Source organism: Cyprinus carpio, chromosome B13 (assembly GCF_018340385.1).
Source record: "Cyprinus carpio isolate SPL01 chromosome B13, ASM1834038v1, whole genome shotgun sequence".
In the NCBI taxonomy this organism is placed as follows: domain Eukaryota; kingdom Metazoa; phylum Chordata; class Actinopteri; order Cypriniformes; family Cyprinidae; genus Cyprinus; species Cyprinus carpio.
Genome location: NC_056609.1, coordinates 18986120 through 19012319, shown reverse-complemented (window position 1 = coordinate 19012319; position 26200 = coordinate 18986120). Strand labels below are relative to the sequence as shown.

The 26200-nt window shown below is 39.0% G+C and overlaps 1 long non-coding RNA gene across 8 annotated transcripts in view; it reads right to left on the bottom strand.

Moving 5' to 3' along the window:
- LOC122139436 overlaps positions 1–26200 on the bottom strand; it is an 84166-nt gene that overhangs the window by 35796 nt on the left and 22170 nt on the right. For 2 of the 8 annotated variants that reach the window (XR_006156288.1, XR_006156285.1), the window contains exon 5: positions 6485–7055. The exons of 2 other annotated variants lie outside the window; for them this stretch is intronic. This is a non-coding gene — a long non-coding RNA (uncharacterized LOC122139436). Of the gene's footprint in view, positions 1–18; positions 1212–6484; positions 7056–7830; positions 8249–12437; positions 12621–23533; positions 24058–26200 lie in introns of those variants that run through there. 4 more of the 8 variants (XR_006156289.1, XR_006156291.1, XR_006156286.1 and 1 more) reach the window with 4 other exon arrangements.

Genomic DNA, 26200 nt, shown 5'->3' with positions numbered 1-26200 from the left:
TCAAGCTTGGAGGATCATATTTGCTATATTTTTGACAAGAGCAATTCAATTTTACATTTATATGCACACAGAAAGCCAGTTGTTATGAGAGTGCTGCTTAAGATGTGATTGAGTTGTTAACTGCTGCAATCAAATCAGTAGAATTTACAAATTAACCAATCAACTTAAATTGTAATGTATTTAAATGGATTATCAAAAAAATGATAATACTTCATAACAATAATACAAAAAAAATACTAAAATGACATTGCTTCCTACATCTGTATGTTTGTCTTTTTTAGGAAGCATTTTTGAGATATCAGACACAGTCATTGTTTAGTCACATCAAGCTTGAACAGGCCTACAGTATGTCACTCAATGCTTATCTTTACTGCTGCTAGCCGTGATATGATACTTAATCACATGAGCTGCCAAACGCTTCCAGATGGCATTTGTTAAGATAGCAGCCTCATTCAGACTCCATACCAATGGGGCACAGCAAGATGGTTACAAACATCTGGTCACCGCGACTCATTCACACAAAATGTGATCATTTAAGACCTTCAAAACAGTTAAGGACATTTACCTGTGAGGCTAATGAGATTAATTCATTCTAAAACACAATAATAACTTGAGAGCCAGAATAAATGATGTATGAAAGTGATGACCAGGGTGGTGCGTATCATTTCCCAGAATTCACTACAGCTGCTGGACTGTGAAATTAGCTCCTATTAGACTGTACTTGTGTTTGCCTGCTTAGAAAGTCTATAAGTTTACACATGCATTTTTACTAGTTTTACTGCTCTAGATTCACCAGATGTACTCTATGGTCTGGTTCTTATCAATTTTAAAGCTTATGATATACAATTATGCAAATTAGAGGGGAAAAAAACGTATTTAGTGCTGTGGGTTTTAGACGTTATGGACTAATGAGTGTGCATATGCTTGCAACAGCTGTGATTTGACAGAATAGATGGATATTTTCTGTTTTTATGCAACAGATAATCATCAGTTCTATCGTATAATGGAACCATGTCCTAGAACCCAATGAAATCAGAAACCAGCACTTCAAGTGTAATGGATTTAAGAGATTATTTGAATCGCTCAGGTCATTTGCATGGCAGCAGTATAGGCAAATCCATATGATCGTTTGGAACATGATCCCCACGGTCCCATGGGCTCCTACAGAACGGAGGTCAAAACCCAGAACAGGTTGTACTGGTCACCACTTTCTGCGAGAACAAAATCATGGACACAGTTCAGGAGATCTTTTTTCGCATTCAAATTTTCTGGCTTCTCTGTGATGCATGTGACTTTGTAAAAACAAATTCATGAAAGTATGGCACCAATTTGTGAGTTAAGCTTCAATGCAGTAGGTAAATTTGTTCATGTTATCCATTCCCTACATGGTCAAATCTTCTAACCACTCCGGCTTTTGTTTATATAATCACATCAGTGGAAATTTTCCATAATCTTCCTCATATTTGCATCTATAATTCACAATATTCTCTCATTTTTCCTACTCATGATCACTCTAATGAATAACAAAGTTTAGAGCACAAATGGGAAAACTGGTGATCATGTCAGTCTTGTTTAGTCAATGACTGTGAGTCATTTCTGTCTGTGAAGTGTCCTTGGAAATCCAACTTTTATATCTCAATTAAAACAACCCCACAGGCCCTCTTACAAAGGTCCAACATTATTGCAGTCACTCTCCAGTTAAAAAAAAATGCTGACAAAATGGTCAGACATGTGTCCCTTAAAGGGACAGTTCACTTGAAAGAAAATTTGGCCATACATGTCATACAAAACCTGTCTCACTTTCTTTGTTCTGCACAGATGTATATATTTTTAAAAATGTAATAAATAAATTCAAAATTTGAGTTTCAAAATATCCACAGAAAAAATATTATTAAGAAGAAAAGTAGTGTTTTTTATGATGTGATGATGTTGTGAGTGATTTTAGCTTGACGTGACTGGCTGCGGAACCAACAACTGAGGCTTCAGAATTCACAGATATCACATCCCCTGCCAGACTTTAGTGCTTGATCTCAGGAACAAGGCTGGTAAACCTTTATAGTCTTAATACAGAAGGATGGGATAAGCATCAAACAAACTTGATTTTTTAGTTTATTTTCATATTTTTCAAATGCATTTACACGCATTTATCACTATTAAAACACTTTAAAAACTATTCATATAAGAGGAGGTTGAAGACTTGATGCTAAAAAACTAATTAACCAGGGGCTCTGGAAATGATAAACAATAAATTATGATACTGTGTAATTATCATTTCCCTCTGTCTGTCAGGATGAGAAGTCATTTGCAGCTTGAGAAAGCTGAGAAAGAAATAATGTTTACTTGCTTTCTCCCAGACAAAAATAAAATTTGTTAATATTTTGCAATGAATATAGAGTACTCAGTTTTACCACATCAAGGTTAAAATAGGTTAAAAAAGAACAATATACTGTACTATAATTATACATCTATGCCATCTATTCATTTATATGATATACACATACATACACACACACAGACAGACAGACAGACAGACAGACAGACAGACAGACAGATAGACAGATAGATAGATAGATAGATAGATAGATAGATAGATAGATAGATAGATAGATAGATAGATAGATAGATAGATAGATAGATAAACAAATTGCAAAAAAAAACTATAAATAATAACAATGTAAATACTAAATTTAGCATTACAAACTGAAATAATATTATATTTTTGAAAAGTTAAACAACTACGTTTCAATATTCAAAGACCGTTCATCCCAGCTCTGCAAAATGTCTGTTTATGTTTTGGAAGCAAAGTCATCAATTATGGCTATGTTACATTTTTCTGCCAATTCTATGATTCACACTTATTATTGCCAAAAACAAACTTGCCGCAGGGTCCCCTAGTGGCTCAGGAGCCCCAAGCAGCCACAAAAACAGTACCAAGAAACAGCCCTGCGACTGTCAGCAACAGTGGAGGACTTTCTGGGGGGCCTTGAATAACAGGCACAACTTAATTGGTAACGGACCTTCTCTAACCTAGCAGTTACTTCACAGTGAAGGCGAGTGATACACTTTGACTTGTAACGCAAGTTTAAAGCAACACCAATCTGAAAAGTAAAGGCAGAGCCAGATAAACGTCCTGCTAATCAAACTACAGTTGCTCCTAGCTGCTAGCAGTTCAATAATTTCAATTAGTGTTTGTTCTCACCTTTGTATTTTGATTAGAACATGTTTTAATTACTTGAATTCCTTCACATGTGGGTATGTCTGTCTACTTCAGTGCAATAGAAGTTGGTAGCCAATCACATTTGAGTTAATGGGCTGAGGAACATAATTAAAATGCCATCAGTGTGACTGGACTTTGGATACAGCTTTTCCCTGGAGCACTAGATCACGCTCTGCATACAGACAGCAAGAGAGAGAGAGAGAGAGAGAGAGAAAGAAAGAGAGAGAGAGAATGAGAATGAGAATGAAGAAACAAAGATAGAGTGTGAACGAGCACAAGAAATATGAATGCCGGAAACCTGGCCATAAAACCAGAAGGCACATCAGCGCTGATGTAACTGTATGTTATGGGAAAAATGTCCATGATTTGAGCGAAAAAGTGATTAATATATTCCAGATTGTTAGATTTCATTATAGCTCATGTATGACTTGTTTTGAGCTATTACTTTCATTCCCGATGGAAAGAATGGCACAGATTCATCTTAGCACACAGCCCTGTCAGGATTCCTGGTAATGTAGCATAGAAGAGTTGATGGCAAAGATTAATTGGATCTGTAGCCGCATTAATCATATGCATTTGTTGGCTAAAAATGCTGCTTCTTGACGAGTGCTGCCGCCATGCTGCCAGAAACTAACAAAGAAACACTACAGCGACATCCATCACAGCAATATAAAGGACATGTGGAGACAGGGGTTAAAGGCACTCGTTATTGACACAGTTACTTCAGATCGATCATGGGGTCACTCTGTGAGTAAGTGTTTGTGTGTGGCTGTTAGCAGGCTATGAATTACAGAGGGGCTGGGATGGAGGGGGGGGGGCACCTAAATAAAACTTAAATCCACCTAATTAAAGCTTAAATCCTCCCAAAACAACATCAGAACATTTGGGGTTTGGGGCCTTGAAAGGTCACATACTAGGAAGCTTAACTTTTTCTTATTAAGATAAAGTAAAATGTCGACCACCCTAAAATAGGTCATACTACTGACATTGCCTGAGCAGAAGAAAACAAAATTTACATTAAACTGCAGAACATAATGTAAGTCACTAAAAGGGAGTGTTGTTTTTTAAAGGTCATTGTAGGCTTTCCATATCCAACTGTTCAACTGAATGTTATGTTAAACCCAATGTAAGAAAAAAAAATTCAATTCAATCAATTCAAGTTCTTTTTTTAAATCTTCTGATGTTGACATGAAACAACTCGTACTTATAAATGCCCTATGCTTGGTCTAATAGTTAAATGAAGTTCTTTTTGCTATCAGATCTTATTAATTTCATTGAAGACAAAATGAGCTAGAGAAAGAGAGCAGACATAAGCAATAATTTGAGTAGGTTTACAACTCAGATGTTAATACTTACACAGTACTACCAGAGAAAAGTTTGAAAACACCTAGTCATTATTTTTTATTATTACTTTAGACATTTATGAAGACAAATAACCTCAAAAATTCACCAAAAGTATAAAAAAAAAACCTGACTCTTTAAAGTTAAAACACTTCATCATTACGGTTTTCTCTTCACTAGCTGGTTGAATCAGTTATTTTTCTTCTCATTTTAAAGATCTTTAAGAAGACAGTTTAGTAAGCGCATCCAAACTTTTGACTGATGGTTTATTATTGGCATCAGACTGTTTTTCATACAATATCTCACGCAGGTACAGATGTTCAGCATGTTAATGTTAGATATACAACAGTAAACAACAACAATAGTAAAAGTGAAGCATGTTCTTAGAGAGTAAGAGACTTTGCCCTGTTATAATACCTCTGAGAAAGGCTATGGCTGTCTGACTCCTAGACAAGTCTAAATGGGAGGGTATGGAGATAATTATTCAGTCTGGGATATCCCTTTATCATTTTTGCCCTCTTTCCCTCATCTTTTTTCTTATCTGATATATTCATTATTCATTCCTTCATCACAGCACTGGCCCCTCAGGATGGATGGGTAAAGATCACTCCACATAAATGCTTCCTTATTTCTCCCTTGGTGCTCCCTCGCTGTCCAAGAAGAAAGAGAGAACAGAGACAGACAGAGAACCTCACAGCACAGATAATGGTAAGGAATAGATGAGAAGGAAAGAAGTAAAAAAGAAATATTAATAGAGTGGTTCACCCAAAATTTAACATTTTGTCATTAAATTCCATGTCACATGGACATGGCCATGACACAAATGAAAACATTTTCATTTTTCTGGTTAACTCTTATTCTAACCATGCCAGTGCATCATTCATTCTCTCTCTCTCTCACACACACACACACACACACACAGAGAGAGAGAGAGAGAGAGAGAGAGACCTCAAACTTGTCTGTCCCCTTACTCAGCCTCACGCTGCTTCAAAGAGGCTGAAGCCCTTTCCTTCATCAGATCTGCTCATTAAAAGCAGCACAGCTCTCTTCTTTCATTCTGTCCTCCTCTTTCACTCGCTCACTCACTTACATTTCACTCTGTGATGTGACATAATGAATTTATGATTTCAATCACAGACACTTGGGGTGGGGTGGAGGTCTTACAAAAAAAAAATAATAATAATACGTGTGCTCAGATATACGCCACATTAATTTTGAAAAGAGAGCTGAGGAGACTATCTTCACCAAAGGGCTGCTACTGTAAGTGCAAATGAGGGCAGGAAATATTAATCATGCTGAAATAATAATGTGCAAAGAGAACAAAAATAAGATTGTGATGTCTGATATAAAGTTTAGTGCAAAGGCAATTACTCTTAAGAACAGACAAAACCAAATTAAATATGAGCTGAGTATGAATGTCTGACAATGAACAAGTTATAGTTGTGCGTATACTTAATGTCCATGCAATGACTGCGAAATGCAATATCAGGAATATCATGATGAGTTCAATGAACTTTGTAGAAGTTAAAAATGGTTTTGGAATCGGCAAACTGTTGAGTTGGTAATTCAGTTAGGTGAAATGATTCAATGACTCATTTATATTATCAATCAATAATGTTCACAGAAGTTTCCACATAGTAATTTTCATACAGTAAAAATAAGTTTCAGTAAAATATGTTTTTAAAATATTGCTATTTACTACCATGTATTGTTATGTTGGTGTATATAAATGTAAATTAATATAATTAATTATTATGTTAATGTTAATATATATATATATATATATATATATATATATATATATATATATATATATATATATATATATATATATATATATATATATAAGTACATTACTGTTTTTACTGTATTTCTTTCAAAAAACGTAACCCAACCTCACACTTCTGAATGGTATTTTAGCTATACAATTCCAATATTGTCTACTGACATAATCAGTAATGATAATATTTCCATACTAATCAAAACTTGTTCAAGGCTCTCCCCCAGGACCTATTTCATATAGGAACAGGGTTAGCGATACACCAGAAGCAAATATCACTTGTGTCAACCGACACCAGTTTGAATATCCCATCTCTCATAAACTGGCATTACAATACTCCTGTGTATATGTGTGTTTTGTTTTACAGAGCTATGAATGGCTACCATTATGCATATCCATACGCACATTTTAAGTGACAAAGTCATAATCAGATTCCTAAAATCCAAATCGAATATTGAACTGCAGTGAGCATGAGCATCATGTATCACACTCTAACAGCCAGTCGTATTGTAGAAGATCTACAGAAACACAGCCCACCTTTAAAAAGTCGAATAGCATGCTGGGGACAGTACTGCGTAACGCCTTGTCTCTGTGCTTTGCCGCTGTCCCCCTTGAGGCTGGAGGGGGGGTGAGGAATGTTCATTAGGGCAGACAGCACGACACAGGGAGGAGGACAGAGCAGATAGTGGCAATCGATGGGCCAGGGTAATTAAAGAGCTGTGTGTTGGAGGAAAGGCGGGTCAGTACCGGTAAATAAAGTAGACTCACAGCCACACAGACTACAGCAGTGACACATCGAGAGCTTCTGTGATCATTAACACACACACAAACACACATACACATATAGATACACTATTTATAGCAGCATGGTTATGAAGTTTCTCTTTTGTCCCTTTCCTGCCATTGCTAAATATTTTGTGTCATTTGTACAATTGGCTTAAAGGAATAATTCATTAAAAAATGTTAATTTTCAAAAACACATTTTAAGATATTTTTAATGAATCCTGAAAAGTTTCTATGCATTTCCATTCCACCAAAACTATGATGGTTCATAAAAAAACCATGGAAGCTTTCAAATGCAGAAAAAGCCCTTTATAGTCAAAAAAGGTTCTTTAGATTTTTAAAATGTTCTCCAAAACATTTTTTTTTTAGGAACTGTTCACTGAAAGGTTCTGGGGGGAGCCAAAAATTGTTCTTCTATATAGCATCACTGCAAAAACACCCTTTTGGAACCCTTTATTTTTAAGCGTGTACTTGAAATCTGAAATTTGCATCATATAAACAATTGTGGCCTTTTAGGATTGGATTAAACGGCTTGATTCATATGGATTACATAAACAACCTTCTTAAGAATGTTTTGAAGCGTCAAAATGTTGGTGGCATGGACTTTGAATGAAGGGAGAAAAATCTCTCCGGTACAGTAAAAATAACTTTATTTGTGTTTTGAAGATTTCTATTAACACATTTAATTTAATGATAGTTCACCTATAGATGAAAATTCTATCATCACCTTCATGTCATTCCATACAACTTTCATTTTATTGACAAAAACAGTTCTTCAGTGTGTGGAACCACTGTCGACAATTTAATCAAGTTCAACTGAATTAATGAATTGAATTATTAAAAGCCAACGGATTACTTACAAATAAATGAGTAAATGACACACAAAAACTTTATGTTTAAAAGTCAACTAAACACAAATTGTAAGTATCTGTGCATATACAACACAAGGCACACTTTTGATGTGATATATTGTATGAGATTAGAAGAGAGGGCATCAAATGACTCAACATGTTTCACAAAGATTTCGTAACATGCTCCTTGGCTGAAACCCTTTCTACATGGCCTGCTACTACACATTCTGTAATCCTCGCTTGAGCCCAGGACTCGCTCAACCATACTTTGATCATCTGAAATGCAAAAAAGACACCACACAAAGCTTGTCATTATTGTTTCCTCTCAAGAACAGGTGGTTTATTAACTTCTTCTAACCCTGTGGATGTTATATTTCAGCTCTTTTAAGCAAAACAGAGAAATTAAAGTTTAGAGTTTAGTGCGCCTGTTATACAACCATATGGACCGTTGTTTTGTTGTTATCCCATTAACAATGTGACAGTTGATTCAATCTAGCATTTAAAAAAATAAAAAATAAATAAATAAATCTATCTTGATTATCCATAATCCAGGTGTTATGTAACAAGGACAAAAAAAGCATGCTTGTTTCTCTTTAATTTGTGGTTAAATAGCTTTTTAATTGAAACTATTGATGAATAATTAACACAAGACTGATTCTGTTTACCATAGTGAGGTGTCAATCACAATGAAGGTTAATGGCTGTTGTAGAATGAATATTCTAATGTCATCTAATTACTTTGACATATTGTGTGCGTGTAGGTGTGACCTTTAATAAAAATAGACTTTTTGCTGAGAAAACTCTGGAAACTGTAGAGAAGGAGCATTACAGCATAAAGAGGTGCGAAATGTAACTTGTTTCAATCGTGACAAATCAATGTAATGACGTGACATGCTTGTTTCAAGCAAAAAAAAAAACCCAGTGAAATATAAAAAAAATCCAAATTTTTCTTTGAAGAATACCACCACTCAAGTCTAAAGAGGTAACAGCGTAACTCTACTCAAAAAGTGAGACTTATGGCTTTGATGGTTTGAAAAAGAGGACATAATTGAGTCCTGAAGTGCACGAACTTCCCTGTAATTGCAAATTAATTCAGTCTACTTAAATTCTCTTCCCCGAGGACACAGAACATACACACACACAAAAAATCAATTAATTTAATTTAATGAGATAAGGTACAGATTGTTTATCAGACTGTTTTCACTTTGCAAATTCAGAGTTTAATGAAATTATCCTGCATGTGTGTGATGTATATTTTAAAGTTGGGCACTGAAAGGGAATGTGTTATGGTTATGCCACCTCTGCCTATTCTAGGTAAGATATCACACACGCAGAGTCTCTTAATTCCAATGCAGCTAAAATACACTTGCTAATGAGCCAAATTGCTCAAATCGTATGTGGGATGCAGGTTGGATGCTGGATGCCTATAGTTAACATCCAAAGCAGCTGGGAAAGATGTTCTTCCAATTTAAAGGTCTCCCATACAAGCAAATAGGTTTTGCATGCACCAAGGAACATAGAAAGAAAGCCCAGGGATAAAATTGTTAAGTGTTTGTAAAATTGTTACAAAAATAAAATTGTTAAGTGATTTTCTTAACTAGCCTGATACTGCTTTTTGAGCGGAGCTTGATACGTGCACTCTTCACACACGGTTTGTCATGTATGCAGCTCAAGACTTGGGCCTCAGAGACCGCCTTTACATCCAACCCTTTCCAGTATTGACCTCTTTGAAAGATTAATTGATTTACTCTGCTAACACCAAGGGAGAAAGTAAGAAGATAGGATGGATATTAGGATTAAGAAGAAGCCGAAAAGAGGTAAAGAAAAAGAACATGATCAATCATGCAAGTAAAATGTGACCACTCAAGTCATGCCGACACTGATGAGATGTCCTTACTTAAAGCGATAATTCACCAAAAAATAAAAAATAAGTAAATAAAAAATTCTGTCACTATTTAATCACTCACATGTCATTGCAAACTTGTATGATTTACTTTCTTCTTTGAAACACAAAAGTGGCAGTTTTGAAGATGCTTCAAGCTGTTTTCCTCTATACAATTCTTCTGAAGCCAAACAATAGGTTTGTGAAAGGAAAATCCTTACACACAAAAATTTTGTTTGGCCATCATGTTCACCATTTACTTTCATTGTATGGTAAAGAGAGCTTGAGTTCAACTTCGGCAGAAGAGTCTTTAACAATACAAAATCAACTTTAAATACCAATAAGTTCTTTTCATAAAATGTTTGACATGAAATCTAAAGTCAACATCAATTTTCTAAATGCATGTTATTGATCTCATTGTGAATGAATCATCCATGCATGTTTTTAACCTTGTAATTTTTAATTCAAAATGTCAGAACTATCTTCCAGTGACAGACTTCTCCAATCATTTTATCTTCATAAAACCCTTTCTTACAGTCCACTGCAAGCTCATGTTCAGATTTCCCTCCATCCAATCAACCAATAAATAGAACCAAGTCCTGCCCTACAGACTTTTTTCTTTTTCAATAATTCGACTGTTTAGCTGTACATTACAATACAGAAGAAAAGGTCGGTCACTACTCCTGTTTCGTGGTAACTTTAAGTGACATTTTATTTTACCTAGCCATTTTAAAGACATAACCAGATAAAAAAATATTATTGAATGAGTAGCTAGCATTTCCACCGACTTCTGCCTCTCATTCATTATTCCAATTAAAAAATGACCCAGATAACATGCATGTTCCACAGATGGGTTTCAAAAGACATGAGGGTGACTAAATAATGACAGACATTTTTGGGTGAACTATTCCTTTAAAAGCAAGCATTGACAAAAATATAAGACAGAAATAGCAGAGCTGCTTAAGAATAGATTTCGAAAAAACCCTAGAAGCATGTTTAACTTTTCACATTCACGATCGACAGCCTTATCCGAAGCAAGACTGAATTTGATATGTCTGTAAATGGACAGAATGCAACAGTGAGAAAACTCCGGAAATTATGGGAAGGGGAAAAAAAACACAGCCAGGGTAAACAAGACGTCCTCGCATATTTCTAGCAACACCGCAGAGAAGCTAATCTCTATTGAGGCCCGTTGTCACGCTGACAGAGAGAAAAGCAGAGGCGATTGATCTGATCCGCTCTCATTAAAAGCCGAGCGGCAGATTTCCTCTGAGCTTTGGTCCCTACAGTGCAGCATGGGTCAGCCATTAGAGCCAGAGCTGCAAACAGAGGGAAAAATATTAAAAGCTTACAGGCAGCTTTAACACAGTGGGAACTGGCCGCACTGAGGTACTAAAGGGGCTGACAAGGAGAGAAAAGGGGCATTAAGCCTCATTTCGGGGCTTGTGTTTGCAGAGGCGCATCAGCATGAAACGGTGTGAGAAATGCAAAGTGGCACAAACTGCAAAATCCACTCATCATGACATGAATAAATAAAAACAGTGTTTTCACAAGTAAGATGATGGCTGGCTCACAGGGCATGCTTTGCGGAAGAACACTTTGAAAGAAAAGAATAGAAAAAATGTGAAAGGAGCTCGCTCTAATTTTCATTTTCTGTGGAAAATGTCAAAATATATTGCCTCAGGGATTTCACCAAAATACATAAACACTCTTCCTGTAAACAATCCACAGCTGATGGCTCCTAAGTACACACACATTAGGTGGATTCTGTGGTATGACAGTTTCCTGACAGCAAATTGTCCTCATCACAAGCTTGTTTTGATATCAAAGCCCTTGTTTGCATGAAGCATTAATGAGAAATGGAATGCATAATGTTACGCTAATATTTGAGTGTGACTTTGAGCAGCCCAAAAACTCAATAATGATGTAACCAGGCCGGCGGAAAAAAAAGGAGAGATACACAATTCTCACCCCCTTCCTTGACAGAAGACAGCTGCAGCCGGTGCTTTGATTTAGCTCACATTAATGTCACATTTGTCCTGAATCAGTGGAGCTAATCAAAGCTAATAAGGCCCACAGGATGGACAGTAGGCAGAAAAAACGGCATGTTTGTGGTGGAAGCAAGCGTGGGTGGTTTGTTTACAATATAATAATATCTCATTTCATGCAAGCTACTTCACCATTTGTGATATACAGTGTGGATCACACACTGTGAATGTCATCTTTTGAGTTCTTTTTCATTTGTTTCCCGACCCCTTTTGCTTTTTAAAATGTGTAAAAGTTGTGAGGCTGCATGCAGAATAAATGTTTTATATCCTCAATAACCAACCCATTATATCCTCCATATCTACAAAATTGTATTTCTGTCCATGGACGTAATTACACTATGACAATTAGCTACAGCGCACTGAACTATGGGATTAATGGCTCTCTCTCTCTCACCTATTAGAACTGTTTCGGCACACTGTGACCGCTCACATTGTGCATCAGTCACCTTGAACGGACTAAAACACACATGCAGCAAATAACACACTCGGAAAGCATTCAAAGCGATGCCTGGTGTGCCAGTGCTTTTGCTGAACTGTCTTTTACACATTCTCTTTCTGTCAGAACAAAAGTAACGCTGTGTTCTTTGGCTTGGTTTTTCCATTTTATTATTTATTTAATGATTGAGTAATGAAGGACTCATGAATAATGTTCCCCCGTGAACATTCACATCATGTGAAATGTATGGACGGCCGTTGCAGCAATCTGACACGCAGCCAATCTGGAAAGCAGACAGGAAAGGTGATTGAAATTCATTGCTTTTGTATGTGTGTAATTTGTTACTAGATCAGATCTCGCATGCCAATTCCAACACGAACTGGCCTTTTTCAACCCCCCAATTAAATAAAGGCACAGTAAGAAGTTTGGGTGGCTGGATTGGATGTGGGTGTGTCTGTCACAGGGGGAAAAAAAGTGTTGTTTGATGGCAGATGACAGCTTAAAAGTGTAACAAAGAAAAGAAAAATTACAAATTGTTATTCTACCTTGTGCTGAGACATTTAAATCGCTCTCTGGCAAAAGCTGCACTGTTAAATAAGCTCTAACAACCTCTGTGTGGCCATTTGTAGATTGCATACTTAGAAAATGATGTGCTATAAGCCCATACCCAGCTGTTATACTGTGCATTATGTCTGTGCCCAGATTTGGAAAATATATTTGTGATACATACTTACATATTGCTTGTGAGGGACACATAAGGGACTTTCCAAATTACTATAAACAGGCCTCCAGACTGCGACTAAAATGTTACAAAAATAAAAATGTGTGATAATCATTTAAATCCTAGTCTGGACAATTTTGTGTGCATCAGTATGCAGTTTTGTTAGATATAATCGCATTAGATATAATTTCCTGCACACAGCAAAGAACACAGCATAAAAAAACATGAATGTCTGATTAGCAAAGAAATTACAATTACAAATGGTTCTTTTTCAAAAAAAACATGATGGCTGCATCCAAAAATCGCAAAATTCCCTACTACTGACCTACTACTTCTTCCATGAATTTGATGTTTGCATACAATGGACACTTTAATATCCATGAAGTAATTGCTTACTTAAAAGAAGTATGTAGTCAGAGAGTATGTGATTTTGGACGCAGCCTTTTAAACTCATGAATTTGCCTTTTGAATCAGACTCGCTGAATCATTTAGAGACTTGTGTGCAATATGAAAGGAAATGGGAACCAGTTCCAAATAACTTAATATTTTTGAGACTTTTAAAATAAATACTGTATTTTATAAGAAGTTAATAATGGCATGAAACATATTCAAAAAAATTCTGAAAGAAAACACTTAATGCTTTATATTTTGAATGCAAACAGTAACCTAATTAGGCTTTATATATTGTGGCGAGGTGAGGAACGACACGACAACCGATGGACAGAGAAAATCCCCGAAGGGTGGATTTATTGATAACTTAGTGCTCTGAGTGAAGACGGTGCTCTCCGTAGTGCTCCAACTCCCTCGTGCTCTCTGGGTCTTGAGTGGTGGATCCCGTGCGGTGCTCTCCTGGTGGGGGCTGACGGTCACACGCTGCTCTCTGCGACAGAGGAGGAAAGAGTTAGGCTCTGTGTCGGGAGACATTGCTCACCATACTGCTTTCCTCCCCGGCTGAAGTAGCTGTCTCTTCATGAGCTGCAGGTGCGGCCGCTCAGCCCGTGACGAGCTGGTGCCGGTGATTCCCATGTGTTGCCAGGGCGACGCTGACGAGCGCTCGGGACACCCGTCACACTCCCCCCCCCTAAGCGTCGACCTGCGCCTGCGGAACAATGGGGAGATATGGGGAGGGTGGGGAGTGGAGCCTGACAGACCTGCGAAAGCTGCCCCTATCCTGGAGAGGCCGTCCGCGTTGGCGTTGGCTGTCCCCGCCCGGTGTTGTACGGTGAAGTGGAAGTCCTGGAGCGCAAGGAACCACCGGGTCACCCTGGGATTGGTGTCCTTTGCGCGGGCCATCCACTGCAGTGGCGCATGATCGGTCAGCAGGGTGAACCGGCGGCCGAGGAGGTAATAGCGAAGCTCCAGGACTGCCCACTTGACAGCCAACGCTTCCTTCTCCACGGCGGCATACCGTTGTTCGGTCGGGGTCAGCTTCCGGCTAATATAGATCACCGGGTGTTCCTCGCCGTCCTGGACCTGGGGAGAGAACGGCTCCTAACCCGGTGTCTAAGGCGTCGGTTTGCACCAGGAAGGGGCAGGTGAAATCCGGGGCTCGCAGGACTGGCTCCGTGGTGAGGGCTGACTTCACCTGCTGGAATGCCTCTTCCCGCTTCCGGACTCCAGGCTACCTTCTCGGGTTGCCCCTTCCTGGTCAGATCTGTCAGGGAAGAGGCTAAGGAGGAGAAGTTAGGGATAAAACACCGGTATTATCCCGCCAACCCCAAAAAGGCTCGCACCTGGGTCTTGGTAGTGGGCCGCGGTGCCGAGAGGATAGCTGTCACCTTCTTTTCCTGGGGCCGGATGAGGCCGCGACCCACGCAGAAGCCCAGGTACTTGGCTTCGGAGAGAGCCAGGTGACATTTCCGGGGGTTGGCGGTGAGCCCCGCCCGGCGGAGTTCCAGCAGCACCCTCCGGAGCCGCTCTAAATGCTCCCCCCAGGTCTCGGAATGGATGAGAAAATGGCCTCTGGGTAGCGGGTGGCATAATCCACGATAACCAGGATGTGTTCATGCCCCCGGGCGGACTTCGGCAGCGGCCCTACCAGGTCCATCCCGATGCGCTCGAAGGGCACCTCTATGATAGGCAGCGGGATCAGCGGGCTGGGGGGAGGAGTATGTGGCGATGTCCGTTGGCACGTCGGGCAAGCTTGGCAGTACCGCTTGACATCCCCCTCCAGTCCTGGCTAGTGGAAGCGATCCCGGATCCGTTGCGCGGTGTTTTGAGCGCCGAGGTGGCCAGCCATCGGGTGGGCATGGGCGAGTTCCAACACCGTTTGGACTTTGCTTCGCGGTACCACCAGCAACGTCTTTTCCTCCCCCCTTTGCTGCGCGACACAGTAAAGCAGGCCGTTTTGGACAACGAAATGGGGAGTGGGGTGGGGAGCCGGTTGTAAAATCCTCTCCTTCCGCCACCCGCACTTGAGACCAGCAATGCTTGAGGCGTTCGTCCCCGCGCTGCTCGTTGGCGAGTGTTCCCCCTCCCGCTATCTGCTGGAAGACATCAAAGAACAGGTTAGAGTTTTGGGAGGGGGGACTCACCTCCTCGCGGGCTGTCCGATGTCAGCAGCGCGGGGCGTCGTCGAGGGCGCCTTGCTGATCTCCGGCGTCGGCGGTCCCCCGGCCCGGCTAGCAGGCTGTGTGCTGGAGGTGAGGAGCTGATCAAACCCCGGCCAATCCCGGCCGAGGAGAACGGGTACCGGTAGGTCCTTTAAGATCTCCCACTTCGACGGGCCAGGAACCAGGTGTCGCGGTGATGGTCACTCGCCGTGCCGGTACCTGCCTGGTATCCCCGTGCACGCACGTTATCGCCAGCCGGGCTCTGGAACCGGTTCTGGGCGGAAGTACAGTGGGTTGTATCAGGCTTACCCCGCTGCCCGAGTCGAGGAGGGCGATGAACGGCCGGCCATTGATATGCACCTCGGCTCGCGGTGCCTCCGGCGGCGGCGGGTCGTGCACTGAACAGCCTGCTAGCCATATCCGTCCTGGGGAGCGCGGCGGCTCGGTGGGCATCGGTTCGTCCTGGGGGCCGGGAACCGCAGGCCTGCTCACGGGTCGCTGGGTGCCCTCCGGCGAGCGTCGCTCCTGGACCACCCTTCGGGAAAAAGGCGGCGCTCGCTCCCCTACCTCCCGGTGTTGGGCGGCCTCCGCCAGCTCAATGGCCTCCACGAGCTCTCGTCGAGATCGGTGGGATTCCTCATGCCAGCCGCCTGCCTCAACGCGCGGGGGAGGGCGCGGAGGAGTCGGTCGATCACCACACGCTCAGCTACCTTGTGTGCGGAGGGACCCCCTGTCAACAGCCAATGGTGGGCCAACCGGGTTAGTTCTGCCGCTTGGGCGCGAGCGGGCTGTCGAGCTCGATATGCCCAGTCATGGGACTGCTGCGCCGCACAGATTGGGGAGAGGCCTACTCGGCCCAGGATTTCCTTTTTTCACCTCTTCATAGTTCCGGCTTCTCTCCGCCGTCATGGTGAAATACGCCCGCTGCGCTTCCCCGGTCAGCAGCGGCGCGAGAAGTCTGGCCCACTCGTCCTCTGGCCATGCCTCCCGGATCGCGGTGGCCTCAAACATTTGCATATACATCTCCACATCGTCGTGCGCTGTCATTCGCGGCATCAGCTGTACGGCTTGGACACGGGGGTCAGGCAGCGGCGTGCGGTGGGCGGCGGTGCGGAGGGCGGCGAGCTCGCGTTCGGCGTCTCCTTGACGTGAGGCCATGTGCTCCATTATTTGCTGCTGGCGGATGCTCACCTCGGTGAGGTGTTTAAGCAGCTCTTCCATGCCGAGGGGAGGAGCGGCCGCCTGTGGAACCAGAGCAGAGGGAACAAAAAACCAATGTCAAAAAACAAAAAAAAAAGAAAACATAATGGGTGACGGTGACTTCCTCAGGGGTCGGTTGTCGGTGTTCACCTCACACTTGCCCGCATTCTCCACCAGTGTGGCGAGGTGAGGAACGACACGACAACCGATGGACAGAGAAAATCCCCGAAGGGTGGATTTATTGATAACTTAGTGCTCTGAGTGAAGACGGTGCTCTCCGTAGTGCTCCAACTCCCTCGTGCTCTCTGGGTCTTGAGTGGTGGATCCCGTGCGGTGCTCTCCTGGTGGGGGCTGACGGTCACACGCTGCTCTCTGCGACAGAGGAGGAAAGAGTTAGGCTCTGTGTCGGGAGACATTGCTCACCATACTGCTTTCCTCCCCGGCTGAAGTAGCTGTCTCTTCATGAGCTGCAGGTGCGGCCGCTCAGCCCGTGACGAGCTGGTGCCGGTGATTCCCATGTGTTGCCAGGGCGACGCTGACGAGCGCTCGGGACACCCGTCACAATATGCTTAAACTAGGTAAGCAACACAATTAGACAGAATTTTGTGTTGAGTCGAACAGTGGGGTCTAAGCCCCAGTGGCTCCCTCTATGATTACAACAGTAATTGTAGACGTCCCACTGTAAGTTGGTAATTAAAGCAGATGAGGAGATTTTCACATTAAGGCAATCTGAAATTGCTGATGGGTCACTGGGCTGACACAGCACAAGGTGCAATCCTTTATCCTTTATCTCTGAGCTGCACACAGCGAAAACGCGTGGCAGGGTTCAGTTAAAATAAACCAGCCTATAATTATGTCCATCTGGGTAGGGTGTGATTGGGATATTAAAAGTAACTGAAGTGTGATTTTAAGGCTATATCAAAGAGTAGGTCCCCCCACAGCTCTCCCTGATGTTATGAACACCTGAGCAGTTCGAGATTTTCTTTATGGATTTGGATGGGGTGCTCGAAACTGCACCTGCTCTGCTAAAGCCTTGTGAGACAATCAAATCTCAAGAGCTATTTGCTTTCTCTCTGTAATGCTAATAATAACATGAAGCATGCAATAATGTTATCAGGCAAATATATACACAAAGGCATAAATTTAAGTGGCTAGTTCTATCATTCGTTTGAAAAAAATCATACAAATAAATAACAAAAAATAACGTATCAAATGTTTTTTTTTCTTCAGCAACAATACTACACTATAAGTTCAAAAAGAGGGTGCCAATTGAACCCCTTTTCTGAATAAATAAATAAATACATTTATTTAAACAAAAAAGAACCTATTTGGTGATAAAATCCAAAAATATAATTTCAACCGAGGCTAACTTTCTCATGCATGTCACGTCTGAGACCAGAGACAAAGATATTGCCAATGATCTGAGAGCAAAAATTGAAAGCTGCAATCAATCAAACAAGAGTTAATGTCCTTCCCATGTCTTTTAAAACAAAAAAAGGAATGTTGTTTCAGCCTGAAAAATCACCATCGAAACTAGGCTACTACATGCTGTTTAATTAAAGTAATAGAAAATGAGGTGCAAAGAAACCCATAATACTGTAGTCGCGCTTCCAAGCACAAGCAATATCGCAGTCAATCCAATATTGAGTGCTTCAGCAGTTTAAAGAGTCAGGCACTGAGTGAAGATCACCTTTTTCATGTATTTACTTTTCAAAAATCTCCCCTTTTGTTAAAGTGATTTCAAGACCACATTTGGCTGAAATTTTAATATTTTGTTGTTTAAGATACATTGATTAAGACACATTGAAAACAGTTTCAATTAATCAAATCTGACTGGTGACCACTAATATCCATAATAAAGCATCTGCTGTGTATCAGTGTGAAATAATAATAATAATAATAATAATAATAATAATAATAATAATGAGCCCATCCCAGCAATGGAAGCACATTTAGCCAGTTACATTAAGCTCTGGTGACAAATGTGGTTTAATTCTAATTGGACTTAAAAACCAGTTGCATAAAATAAGTGGCAATTACAGTATCTATTTAGCAGCTCAGACAGCAGTGGCACCACTGGAATTCTCTATGAATCCATTTGCCTTACATCCACAATAAATCCCCACACATGGTTCATACACTCAGCATCTGATTCATCATAATGTTCATTCCCCTTCATTGTAATGTTCTTCCATCCATTCCTGAGGATTATATCTGGATCATATTCTACATTAGGGATACTTGCTATCTGTGCAAAGGCCGCAACATACAATGTGCCAAGGAAGCCGTACAACCCTATAATTTATATATTTTTAGTCCCAACGTCCTTCCAAAAACAGAATATTGAAATGCATGTAAAGACATTCAGGGAAAATGTTTACAGTTTGAACATCGCTTATGACCCTGAGTTTAGTACCTTATTATAAAATATCCCTGCTGGCAGAGTTTCCCATGACTCTTATTCTGATTGCTTCTTCCCTCTCAGCCTCTAGTTCTCTCTCTTCTTCATTTTCTGTATCCTCATGTCCTATCTAGGATAACAAGTGTGCATAGGGCCTAGGGCTACATGCTCCTTTAATAAGAACATAAACATTGATGTGCATGTTTAACTTTTGTGTCACCATCTCTTATTTTGTGGCTCTGTGATTCATTACAAACACAATGTCATGCACAAGTCCTTTGGAATGAGGTCTTGTCTATGGCTTTTTATTAGTCAAATACTGTTGTTTTATTATATCAAAGCTGCCTGCAATAGATCATGAAAAGTCATAATCCGTGATAAAAACACAGACTTTTAACCAAATTTGTTAACACACAAAATTGTATGAAACTTTCAAAATATCAAAGGTTTTTTGTTTTGTTTTTGTTTTTTGTCCAGTTTAACTTTGCATGACAAGCTTGGCATGCTGGAGTTTTTATTTATTTATTTTTAATTTTTTTACACCCATCATTTGAGGAGTGACATGTATGTAACATCATAAAAAAATGTGTGATCTCGTCTGGAGCTGTCTAAATACACTCACTCTTGTCACTTGTTCATTATTTAGTTAACTGTGACATTCACTAATGAGTAAGTATCCCTTTTATCCATTTTTTGGGGTTTAGAATTATACAGTAGCCTCTATAGAGCTTGTGTGGGAGAAAAAGTTACTAAACTAATTTCTATGACATTGTATTGACTACACTGACTGATCATTCAGATATTATTTTATCACAATCAAAATGACATGTTGCTGCAAAAACAAAAAAATAAAGCATAAAACCAAACTTGGAACAAGTTCCAAACTGTCATTTAAATGAGCTCACATTAACGTGTATAACACAACCACATAAAAATAAAAGCTATAATTTCATCCTATCAATTTTGTGGGCTTAGAATTATATAGTACACATCTCTCTAGAGCTTGTGTGGGAGATTCACAAATTAACTTAAAAGATTCAATGACTATTTATAAATTATTTCAACTTAAAGTGGATTTAAATTGGGTTTTTAAAAGAGCTCACAATTTATAGTGAATTGTGGATGTATTATTTTTACTTTTACCTCATTAGCATCTTACTTGGCCTTGCTATCTCTCTTCAGTCTCTCAAAATAAATTTGCTACTGAATTAGAACAGGAGTTCACATTACTGCAGCTTAAAAACAGTATAATGAACCATTCATTTATAACCAGAAATAGTATCAGCTTAGTGATTTTTCGTTTGTAGCATTTGTAGTTAAACCCAGGCAGTCTCAAAAACCATGAACACAAATGGTGGGAATTCTGTTGTTGACATGAAAGTACACTTCCTTTTTTCTTTATTGTGCAATGTTAAAATCACTAATGATGTCAACAAGCTTTATACTTTCAAGTGCTCAACACATTTTCACAAGATTAATAGTTTTTGTTCATGTGAATATTCCAACTGTATGGTTTGTTTTTGGCACTCCACATAAATTGCTGTCATTATTGGAACACCACAAATCTGATATTTAAAAATTATAAAAAGAATAAGCTTCATAATGAGCAATGTTAAAGTTGTGCCCTAATACTCAGACTTTATGCTTTTACACTTTCATACCTGGTGTGTTCACGCTGAATGTGAAAACCAGTGAAGTTATGCACAGATGATTCCTCTCTCCTTTCATAATGACTTTAGAAGATTTGCAATATAGTTGCATGCACTAATTTTATGGTACCTACCCACAACCCAGATTACTCTCTTTTATTGTATGGCATAACCTAACTTTTTAGCTCATTTTGAGTTCCCTGGACAAATAAAATAAAGTTGAACGTAGACAGAAAGGCAGAAAGTCTGTGTTAAAGACATTTTGACAGGAATCATACAGTACTATGTAGATGCACCATGTTGCACCAAGTTATTGCTTAGAAAGAGTACAGTATACACAATCGTTTGCTAAATAAAAGGATAATAACACATTTAAACAATAGTGTATTTTCCTCCACAAATGTCATCCTGAATTAGCTTTTATTTTTCTATGAACTATCCCTTTAAAAACATCCCTTTCTGACACATAAAACTTTTCTTAACTTTTTTTGTAGTTTAAAAAACAACATGCCAAAAGTTTTTATGACATGACAAGTCACACATTCAACATGCTAAAACAATTATTCAAAGACTCTCAATACAGAAGACTTTGTCTTAAGGTTCATTAATTTACACCTGGTTGAGACGTGTCAGTGACACTCAGATCAACTCTCAGATCAAGGTCATGCTTTGACATGCTGTTATGCAAACAAACTGCTATATGCTGTCAAGTGAAGGTGGAAATGTTATTTTCATAACTGTTAATTAGCATCTCTAAGATAACGGAAAATATAAGTTTGTCCAGCTGATTAGCACTTTAATTACACTGGTTACACAGAAATATGGTCCACGCCCTCAAAACTTTGTACTGATTTAGTGTAAGAATGGTATGGAATCAATAGACAAACAATTGGGAGGGTGTTTTGTAAATTATAATGAATGTTTTCAGGGTTGCGGAAGAGTGAAAGTTATAACATGGATTTATATTGTGAATATTATTCAATGTCTTTTTCTCCAGTAAAATATCCAAAAACATCATACATTTTACTCAAGTAAGATAAGAATATATAGGCTACATTTTCACACTGGCATAAGAAAAAAAAAAATCTGGAAAGCAAGTCATAAATACTGATAATGCTCAGGAAATGATTTTGCTTCTAAGACAAATCTAAATGATCTTGTCAAGAACAGCAAATTTACAAAATTCTAACTTTTAATCGAAATCCTGCGATTCTCCAAAACCTAAAAGAGAAATGCCAACAAACACTCTTCTGACTAAAATAGCCAGACTTTCCTATGTGAATTATTCTTTAATAATTTGTGATCATCCATATAGTCTAAAAGCCATGATGAAGAATTCCCCCTCATTTGGACTCCCGAAGATGGCCTCAAAGATTTATTAAAACATGCTATAAAAAGAGTCTGAGTAAAAATAACTGACACTGATATCATTTCTCACCTAGCCTGGCTACAGACCACCTCAGGGATCAACGAGTGTTGAGAGAGAGAGAGAGAGAGAGAGAGAGAGAGAGAGAGAGAGAGAGAGAGAGAAAGTGAGTATGTATGTTTGGTGGTCTTCATGTGGTAAAGAGGGTAGGCAATATATGGATAACACTTTGGGTTAAATTCTACAACTATTGTGACACTTTCATGCATGGAATTTCAACAGAAACCTGTATCGATGATATTTTCATCACTAAATCACTAAACTTTATATGGTGTTCATTATAAACTTTGAATATGACATTTGCACATATATTTTAAACAATATGTAAATGAACTTTAAATTAAAACTTACTGTTATGCCTTACATTTGTCTAGATATACTGCCTTGAAGCCATTCAGATGATTATATAAACTGACTGTGATGAGTAAAACTTTGACATTTAGAGCTAATTTGCAAAAATACCAAACACAAACTAATAACTCCTTTCAATTCTGAAGAATAAACAAGGGTTAATAAATGATTGTGGCAGAAGAGGGGCCAGATTGTTGTGGATTAGTGAACCAAATTAAGTGGCATTATGGGAAATATTAAAACAACACAAAAAAGACTGATATAGGCAGAACTCCCTTATGCTCTGATAATATCCTTATTACCATAGCAACACCATGGAGTCTGGGCTTTAAGTTATTTGCCCTTTTGTCTTGTTTTGTTGTGTTCCATGTCTTTTTTTATTTTTTATTTAAATAAAAAAAGCTGCTGACCCTGACTCTTTTCACACAGCTCTAATAAATCTTAGCACAAGAATCTAGACAAAGAAAGTTTATCACAAACAAGTTCCACTCATTCTTTCCATTCACTGTCTCAAAAGAATGTTTTACAGTGTTTTTTTTTTTTTTTTTTTTCAAGAAAAAACATTAGAGAATATATCACTAATGTGAACGTCTGGTCATGAATCACATGGGGAAAAAAACAGTCTGTGTGAAAACAGGAGTTTGAGAGTTTGACAAGCGTGTAGTGCTATAAAATTTGTGTTTTAGTTATGCATATGCTTTATTTTCTTAAGATTAACTGTTTTTTCCAAGACATTTTTAGATGTCAAAGTTTCCTGTCCTAATATGCAAAGATTTGATTTCAAAAACAGCATCATAACTATTAAACTATATCTTATGCTTTTAAATCTGTGTTTAACCTCAGAATGATCTCAAACTAAAAAGAGGTGTTTAAGTCTTATTTTGTGGTGGGTGTACTTTAAAATTACATTTTTATAAACTTACTTCAAGTAATGAAAGATTTTGAAAGTCTGACAGTAGTTAGGGCTGAGTACTACCGTAAGGTTAACCCTGCCTGCTTTAAATGTTCCAAAATGATTAACAGTTAAAAACATTCATTAGAAATTTTGAAAAGTAATCAAATGCAAATAGTTACATTAATAAAGCAATTGAAATAGTTACATTACGTTACGTACAGTAACTTGTAATCTGTTACCTATTACATTTCCAAAGTAACCTTCCCCATATGTTTACACATACTTTTTGTCATCATTGCAATATATTTCCTGCTTATTACCAAAAAAGCCATAAAAAGCCAAAGGCGGCTTAGGACATAAACTGACTGCTAAGACAGAGCTAAAACCCATGACCTCAACACATCATCTGTTCAGCAGAAAAAATGTATCCTGCACTGCATCTACTATATGAGTCAAGGTCCAGAGAGTTGGCAGGGCAGATCATTAGTTTTCCCCCACACCGCAGTTATCACCTCTGAAGAACTCCTTTCGAAGAAGAAAATCACAAGCATAAAAACAGTAACCTCCAGGGAACCAGACCACGGTCTTCTCATTAACAACTGAACAACATACTTGCTAAATGGTCACTATTGCACTTAAAATATTTATAGATGACACTACTACAGCCAAATAAGTTGCATGAAATGAACTCAAGTTGCGTAAGACGAATAAATAAGTCATGCAGCAGCATTGTGTATGTCAAGGCTGGTCCAAAAGCAAGTTTCAATAATCAAACTGTGAAAAATAACACTCAGAAATGTGGAATAATTGCATCAACTGGCTTTCTGGGAAGAAATATGCAGCATATATATATATATATTTCATATAAATGTCTGCGTATTTATTGAATTGTATTGTACTCTTTTATTATTTGATTGAGTTTTTGCATAGTAAAATGAATTTTAAATGTAAATATTTTAAAAAATGGCATTTCATATTTATGAAAGTGAAAAAAAAAGTGAAAGTGAAAGTGAAAGTGACGTGACATTCAGCCAAGTATGGTGACCCATACTCAGAATTCGTGCTCTGCATTTAACCCATCCGAAGTGCACACACACAGAGCAGTGAACACACACACACACACTGTGAACACACACCCGGAGCAGTGGGCAGCCATTTATGCTACGGCGCCCGGGGAGCAGTGGGGGTTCGATGCCTTGCTCAAGGGCACCTAAGTCATGGCATTGAAGGTGGAGAGAGAACTGTACATGCACTCCCCCCACCCACAATTCCTGCCGGCCCGAGACTCGAACTCACAACCCTTCGATTGCGAGTCCGACTCTCTAACCATTAGGCCACGACTTCCCATTTATGTCTTTTGTATGAAATGCACAACTCCAGATGGCAATAAATTTAAATGTTTAAATGCATGGAGAGCCTCGAAGCTTTATCTTGGAGTTGGTTCACTCCTATAATAAAAGCACAGTTTATGCTAGTTGTACTATCATTTAAAAAAGAATGATACAAAATGTGAAAATCGGCACTGCAAATGTTATCGGCAGTGAGCATGTCCAAATCAACAAAGGAAACATCTCTGTGAATCACAGCCCAGTCTTTATGGAGTACATTCACTCTTTTCTCTGCTGTATTTGTCATGGCAACAACAGTAGCCTCCACAGCCAGCAAATCATACTTAGATTTGACTTAAAAGAGAGAATTCGCTTTTTTTCATAGCACAGTCTATCTTGTGTTTTTCCTCCCTTAAAGCTATCAGTGTGAGTATCATTTCACAAAAAAAAACAAAAAAAAAACAAACAGACAGTAAAGTAGATTTACTAAACTGTCAGCCAGAATCCAAAAAGTCAATGTAACTGCTGTTTTGCTCACAAACAGTGATTAATTAAGCCCATCATTAAGATTTTATGGCAATTAAAAATACAGCAGATATGTGTTAGCTGTGGAAGCAAAAACCAATGATGGTAAGACTTGTCATAATGATAATATGTGCTGAAGAGGAGACACCTCAACTAATTTGCTCTGAACCTTTGGGATTTCAAGCTCGCTTTGCAAGCTAATGATTTTAAAAAGGCTCAATTAGTGAAACCTGACAGGCAGGGCAGGTATCATTTGTCACAATGGTAGAAGGAGACTTTTTGAGGTTAGACAATTCAAAAGTTATTTTGAAAATGTCACTTACTTGTCCAGACAAGGGTGTAATTTTAACTCCCATACTAATCAATTTTTCTTTACTAGATTTATAGTCTGGACATTTGCATTTTCATATAAATTGTGATGGATATTATAGGGAACATCAATTGTCAAAGTAATCTATAAATTAGATTTATTTTACCAAATTGAACATGAATGTCAACAGAGTGACATATTGGTAGACAAAGTGCACAGGCCTTTATTAGAAACTTTCAGAGAATGTTTCAATCGGTGTCACTCAGTCACAATCTTAGGCCTATACTAATGACCATGCACACTAAAGTCTTGAGCATGTTTAGAATGAACATGAATATTGTGTGGTGTGAGAGCGGAATGGCTTGTCAGACATAGCAACAGTAACGACGGGTCAATTGCAGTTGAAGTTACAACTGTCAAGCTCCAAAAAGGACCAAAAATAAATAATCACATATGTAATGACAGAATATGTATTTTTGGAATAAACTTTTTCTTTAAGCATACT